We start from the raw sequence: 7,884 nt of genomic DNA, 5'->3' as shown, positions 1-7,884 counted from the left end.
TACAGTGAAAACAAACAAACAAAAAATGTCCTTCCTTCTGAACTGTTAGAGTGGTGAAGATAGTTGGGGAATCTGACTGTACCACTCTACATAACAAGAAGGACAACAGACTTCAGGAGAGAGGGCTGCAACAAGAAAATTAAAAACAAATAATAATAAACCATCCAACCCAGAGAATTTAGTTGCAGGGCCAGAGAGAAAGGAACAAAAGCAGCTGGCCCCCTGCTCCCAGATAATTTTGCCACAGTACCAGAGAAGAACTACAGGAAGGGTAATTTGATATCCTGTTCCATACTAGTGTATTCAACTCTCTGACTGAACTAAGTCTCCCCAGTGAGTCCAAGGATCAGAGGGAAGTTCAGGCAGAGTTAGCAGGTTCTACTTCCTCTGGAGTAGTGAGCTCTCAAGCCAAGATCACCAAAGCAAGTTTCTCCTGGGACTACAGGTAAGTAAAAATTCACCACAGCAATGACAGGAGGAAGCAGGCTCCTTCACACCCTACACAAAACCAAAACAAGATGCCACCCCCAAAATGTGATCAAAACAGAATAAGGAATTCTCTGAAGCCAAAAAGCCTGATGGAATTTTCAAAAGAATAATTATTGAATATTTTCAATGGGTGAAATTCAAACTTAAAGAATTAAAGGATTCTACAAGCAAAATTCAAGAGGAACTTATAACAACCAAAGGCAATGAAGATAAAACAAATGTGGTATTAATAACTCTAGAAAAACAAAAAACCTACAATCTAGAATATGAGGACTAGTGCCTCAGATGCTATCAAAACGGTGGAGGGACATATGAGCAGAGCTGAAGAGATAGAAAACACAGAACCAGCAAAATAGAAGTTAGAATTCTCAGCACTGATCTTCTAGGGAAAAAAAGCAGAATCAAAAGGAAGGAAGAAGAAGACAACCTAAGAATAATGTGGACTCACTCTTTTTAGGGCCCTGCCTTTGCTGGTGTGTCAAATGCGTTAATGATTGGCTACCCAATGAGGACAGAGAGTCGGGTGGAGCTTCCTGATGAAAACAAGCTTGGAAGGAGGAGTGGCATCCACTTCCACAATAGCTTGCCTCCGGAAACCCTATGAACCTGCAGAGAGGATGAAAGGCACACAAGCATTGAGGGCTCTCCTTCGTAGTGTGGCTATGAGTTGCTGGTGACTTGACTGCACTTAACAACAACAACCTTTGCTGGAAAGGCTATTACTTGGAAAAGGAAATCATGCTTGAAAAGGCAGAGAGAAAAAGAAAGGAAGATCCTCAATGAGATGGATTGACAGAGTGACTGCAATAATTGGAATCAAGAGTGTGAGAAATTATGAGAGTGGCATAGGATAGGACAAGGTTCAGATCTATTATTGAGAGGGTTACTCCAAGTCGTACTCAACTTGATAGCACCTAAACAACAAACAATAACTTTTAGTATTTTATATATCAGTTATGAAAAGCAGACACATAATAAATATCTAGGAAACACAAGTAAATGTCTATCATTTCACATATTTACAGAGTAAAACAGAGGAAGAAGAAAAGATCAAGAAGGATGTCAGATAAGTCTCTGAATATTGCACTAGAGTACTAAGAAGCCAAAGCAAAGGGAAGGAATCAAGAAATTAAGGAGCTGAACAGAAGATTTCAAAGGGCAGCTCGAAAAGACAGGCTAAGTATTATAATGAAATGTACAAGGAGCTGGAGTCAGAAAATCAAAAGGGCCAAACTTAAGCTGAAAGAACTGAAGAACAAATTCAAGCCTCGAGTTGCAATATTTAATGATTCTTTGGACAGAATATTAAATGATCCAGGAAGCATTAAAAGAAGATGGAAGTCATATACAGAATCATTGTACCAAAAAGAATTGACTGAAACAGAAGAATTTCATTAAACAATATATGAACAAGAGCCTGTGGCGATGAAGGAAGAAGTTCAAGTTGCTCTGAAGGAATTGGCAAAAACAAGGCCTCAGGAATTGACAGTATACAAATTGATACATTTCAAAAAACAGATGCTGGCCCCTGCCGGGAGGCTGATGTGGAAGTTGCTGGCTGAGGATGCCTACACACGTGGATCAGAAGCTGAGGAGTGAGGCTATGGTGCCATTTGTGCTCTATTAGGAGTCGCAGCAGAGGCTGAGGCCTGTTTCTGAGGATCAACAAAAGGGCTCATCACAGGTGGCTTTTTTCAAGTCTTTTTTTCCAGTCAGTTTGAAACCCGGGAAATGAGGATTCTCTTTTTGGGATTAGATGGAAGAGAGAAAACCATAATTTTGTACAGATTACAGGTTGGAAAATTCATAACTAATATTCCCACCACTGGTTTTAATTTTGAGACAGTAAAAATCTACAAACTCTCTTATAAATATACAGAAATTATGTTAATCATAGAACAGAGTTCATGTCTTTTGTGCAAAGCTTACTCTGAGTCGTATTTGACTTGACAACACTTAACCACTGCTAAATGAGACTAGTGCTGTTATATCTGGAGGAACATTCTTCCACTTTGCACATCACTCTTTACCAATGTGCTATGTGAGGTAACCTGGGTTTGCTGTGATGCTGAACCTTGTGCCATGGGGATATCAAATACCAAAATGGTTTCCCATTATGAGCAATGTTTGGTGGAGCTCTCAGTTGTAAAACAAGTTGAGAAGCAGAAGTGACATCCACTTCCTAAACCACATACCTCAGGAAAAAAATGCAGTTGAAGAAACAGTGATAGCTATGGAAAGGCTTTTTTAAAAAAAAAGGTTTTTTGTTCATGGAGTAGCTATGAGTTGACCTCGACTTGATGACAATCAACAACAACATACAAAAATCTCAAAATTCATATTTGAGATTTAGGAGGACAGACGAGTATCAGGCCATTATGGAGATGTTATCATTCAAACACATATACAGTTATTTATGTAGCAGACAGTTGTGACCGAGACCGAACTGGCATTTCTAAATCAGAGTTAGTTGCCATGTTGGTGGAAGCAGAGCTGAGAAAAGCCACTTTAGTGGTGTTTGCAAGTAAGCAGGATATGGAACAGGATATGCAACTCCTTCTGAGATGCAAATTCACTGGGGTTACCTATCTTGAAGGTAACTGAAAATGGCAAATATTCAAAACATCAGTAACCAAAGGTACTGGTCTTGATGAAACAATGGAATGGTTAGTTGAAACTTTAGAGAACAGACTGCAATTGGACTAATTCTGCTCCTCGGAAATGAAGGTTACAAATGAAAATTCCCTTTGGAAATAGACAAATGTGCATCACACTCTTTAGTGTTAAAAGCACATGACTGCTGGTGATCCTGGACTGTTTCATTTATAAGAAACATGAAAACATGAATATTTGGTTTGGGGGATAACTAATATTGATTGAACCAACAGAATGTGTCTTCCATGTAATATACAATATTCTTTCCTTCCCTTCTCATGTTAAGACACATACTCTATTTGTATAGAATTCTGATTTAAATATAATCATATTGAAGAATGCACTTTTACTCAGGGAGTGGGAACCAAACTCTTTTGAGTTAGTGCTTAAAGCCTGTTTGTGTAACACTAACTCAGATTTTTTTCCCCCTAAAATAGGTTTAGTCTTCCCAAAGATTAGACTAAGTACTATAGGCTAAAAGCATAATATTTGTGTAATATAATCTTCATTTGCTTAACTGATTATTTTAAGCTATTTGGTTTAAAGGTTATTGGCCAGAGGCATGTATTGAAGTAATTCTTTTCATGGCATACTGCATGAATTTACCGTCTTGCTTATTTTATAGTACTAGATTTCAGAATACCTGTATTACCTATATTACTCTGGTTGATTTGTATAAGTATTGGAAAGGTAAGCTGTAATTCTTCATTTTATGACTGTGGACCTGAGGCTGCACATGGTCAAATGCTAATGAAGGTAACAGCTCAAAGCAGTATTTCTGGTCACTGGTTTTCCCCATGTGCTATATCATGAATTTCTGAAAATGCCAACATGAGGCAAAGACACGTCTTAAATGTTTTAGGCTAATTGAATGCTTATAATCAAGAAAAATCTATGCATAGTAGAGATTTTCAGTGGCAAAAGTAGTGAGAACTCATAAAGTTATCTTTAAAATTCACATCATATTAAAGATAAAACAAAGGAAATGTTGCACTGCTCAGCAATAGGTCATGTCGCCAGCAGTTCAAATACACTAGCTGCTCCAAGAAGGAATGATGGACAGACTTCTATTGCAATTTACAGCCTCGTAAACTCAGTGAAGTATCTGTATGACCCAGAGCCAAATTAATGGCAATGAATATGAGATTTAAAGGAAAAAACAAAATCAAATTTTAAAAAGACCTACCTTAAGAAGCATTGCTAAAAATATAGGAATAAATAAATAAATAACAGCAAATTAATAGTTAATATATTTGGACGTGTAAGGGATATAGCAGAGGAATGTCGATCTGTGTTTCATTGATTATGCAAAGGCATTTGACTGTGTGGAGCATAACAAACTATGGCTGACTCTGAGAAGAATGGGAATCCCAGAACACTTGATCGTTCTAATGAGAAACTTATACTTGGACCAGGAGGTAGTCGTCAGAACAGAGCAAGGGAACACTGCATGGTTCAAAATTGGGAAGGGCGTATGCCAGGAATGCAACCTACCTCCATACCTTTTCAACCTATATGCAGAACAGATTATCGTGGAGATATCTCTATGAGGAGAAATGTGGGGTCAAGATTGGCGGACGATTTATCAACAATCTGCGTTATGCAGATGACACAACCCTGCTTGCTGAAGCTGAAAAGGACCTGAAGGACCTGCTGCAGAGGGTCAAGGACTGCAGCCTCCAATACAGATTGAGGCTCAATGTCAAGAAAACAAAGATTCTCACCACTGGACCAATTGGCAGCATCAGGATGGATGGTGAAGAGATTGAGATTGTACACAGCTTTAGTTTGCTTGGCTCCACAGTCAAGTCTTGGCACCAGCAGCCAGGAAATTTAAAGACACATTGCCATGGGAAAGTCTGTTGTTAGGGATCTCTCCAAAGTGCTAAAGAGCAATGGTGTCACTATGAAGAATAAGGTGCATCTGATACAGGCCATGGTCTTCGCAATCACTTGTTCTGCATCAGAGAGTTGGACACTTACTAAGGAGGATAGAAGAATTGATGCCTTTGAGCTGCGGTGCTGGAGAAGAGTATTGAGAATACCATGGACTGCTAGGAAAACAAACAGATTTGTCCTGGAAAGGGTTAAACCGGGTGGCTCCTTGGAGGCAAGGATTCTGAGGCTCCATCTAACATACTTTGGACATGTTGTGAGGAGAGACTGGTCCCTAGAGAGGGACATCATGCTTGGGAGGGTGGAGGGACAGCGCAGGAGGGGAAGGCCCTCTATGAGGTAGATTGATTCAGTGACTTGGATAATCGGGATGGGAGTGTCAGAGACAGTATGATTGGCACAGGGCAGAGCAGAGTTTAGGGCTGTTGTACGTAGGGTCACTATGAGTCGCAAGCAACTCGATGGCACATAACAACAAAACAACAACAAGGGTTATAATAGCTAATGTTAGATGGATCTTGGCAGAAAGCAAAGAATACCAGAAGATTGCCTATCTGTGCTTCATTGACTATGCAAAGGCTTTCGACTATGTGGATCATAATGAAATGTGGCTGACTCTTAGAAGAATGGCAATCCCAGAACATTTGATTGTGCTTATGTGAAACAGAGCAAGGAGACACTACGTGGTTCAAAATCAAGAAGGGGGTTTGTCAGGGATGTATTCTGTCTACATACCTTTTCATTATGTATGCAGAACAGATCATCCGAGAGGCTGGGCTATATGAAGAGGAATGTGGCATCAGGACTGGTGGAAGAATCATCAACAACCTTTATTATGCAGATGACACAACCCTGCTTGCTGAAACTGAGGAGGACCTGAAGCGCTTGCTGCAGAAGATCAAGGACTACAGCCTCCTATATGGACTGAAGCGCACCATCAAGTAAACAAAGATTCTAACCTCTGGGCCAATTGGCAGTATCAGTATGGATGGTGAAGAGATTGAGATAGTTAACAGTTTTAGTTTGCTTGGCTCCACAATCAACACTCTTGCTAACAGCAGCCAGGAAATCAAGAGAAGAATTTCATTGGGAAAGTCAGCTGTGAGAGACCTCTCAAGAGTACTGAAGAGCAACGACATCAGACTGGAGACGAAGGTGCACCTGATCCGGGCTATAGTCTTCACAATTACGTGTTATGCATCAGAGAGTTGGACAGTGAATAGGGATGATAGAAACAGAATTGATGCCTTTGAGCTGTGGTGCTGGAGAAGAGTGTTGAATATACTATGGACTGATAGGACAACAAACAGGTTTGTCCTAGAGAGTGTGAAGCCAGAATGCTCCCTGGAGTCAAGGATTCTGAAGCTTCATCTGACAGTCTTTGGGCAAGTTGCAAGGAGGGACTGGTCCTTGGAGAGGGACATCATGTTTGGGAGAGTTGGAGGGACAGCGCAGGAGAGGAAGACCCTCGATGAGATGGATCAGAATATTCTGTGAGTGAAGTGGTGGGAATGAATGTATTTGAGACAGTGAGGTTGGCACAGGATAGAATGGCATTTAGGGCTCTTGTACATAGGGTCGCCATGAGTTGCAAGCGACTCGACAGCACATAACAACAACAACATAGTATGATAGCTCGTACATTATGGTTCTTCCAAATATGTTCATGGTTGCCATAGTTGGGGAAATGTTACTTGTTGTTTTATTACTCTGTTTCCCTTCTAGTCAGTGACGTATTGGAGATAGATGGGAGTAAGAATACAGCCATCGGTGTGCAAGGAAATAACTTCATACTGAGGCGCTGGCTTATACCCAAGCAGTTAAGTACCCAAGTGCTGAGTTACACTGAAGTGGTGATGGGTCAGGTTAACCAGCAGATGCTGGCTGCTATGTGACCTTGCTGTCTTAAGCACTGGGGCTATCAAGCTGATGCAAAAAACAGCAATTGGTTTCCTCTTGAAATCACAAAGAGGGTGGCATGAATAGGGTGTACATTTGTTTTTAATAAATCACCTGGCAAAATAAGTTTCAGGTCCTCCTCATTTTCAGCAAGCAAGGTTGTGTAATCTGCAAATCACAGATTGTTTATGAGTCTTCCTTCAATCTTGATAGCACATTCCTCCTCATAGAGGCCAGGGTCCTGGATGATCTGTTCCACATACAGATTGAAAAAAACCCTGAAACACTTGCTGCAGAAGGTCAAGCACTGCAACTTTCAAAATTAATTGAAGCTCAACATCATAAAAATAAAGATTCTCACCATTTGTCCAACTGGCAGCATCATGATAAATAGTGAAGTGACTGAGATTAACAGCTTGGCTCAACTAACATTTTTGGTACCAGCAGCCAGGAAATCAAAAGATGATTTGCATTGGGAAAGCTGGCTGTCAGGGACATCTCTGGTGTACTGTAGAGCAACAGTGTTAGTCTGGAGATTAAGGTGCACCTGATCCAGGCCATGGTCTTCACAATTACATGCTATGTATCAGAAAACAGGACAATGACTATGGATAATAAAAGGAGAATTGATGTCTTTGAGCTGTGGTGCTTCAGAAATGTATTGACTACATCGTGGACTGAAAGAAGAACAAACAGGTTCATTCTGGAGAGGGTGAAACCAGCCTACTCCTTGGAGTCAAGGATTCTGAAGCTACATTATACATACTTTGGATATGTTGTAAGGAAGGATCAGTCCTTGGAAAAGGACATCAAGCTTGGGAGGGCAGAGGGTCATAGCAAGAGAGGAAGACCCTCAATGAGATAGACTGACTCAGTGACTAGGTAATTGAAGTTGTTTTGTCAGAGACACTAAGGTTGGCTCAGAATAGAGCATTGTTTAGAGTT

General features: G+C 40.5%; 1 pseudogene; it reads left to right on the top strand.

Moving 5' to 3' along the window:
* The first annotated feature begins 2,178 nt into the window (after positions 1-2,178).
* LOC102847953 lies at positions 2,179-3,195 on the top strand (annotated as a pseudogene).
* Positions 3,196-7,884: the final 4,689 nt, after the last annotated feature.

The sequence above is a fragment of the Elephantulus edwardii genome, unplaced genomic scaffold (genome assembly GCF_000299155.1).
Source record: "Elephantulus edwardii isolate Elephantulus edwardi_28Jun2011 unplaced genomic scaffold, EleEdw1.0 scaffold00256, whole genome shotgun sequence".
Classification (NCBI taxonomy): domain Eukaryota; kingdom Metazoa; phylum Chordata; class Mammalia; order Macroscelidea; family Macroscelididae; genus Elephantulus; species Elephantulus edwardii.
This window is presented reverse-complemented; position numbering and strand designations above follow the sequence as displayed.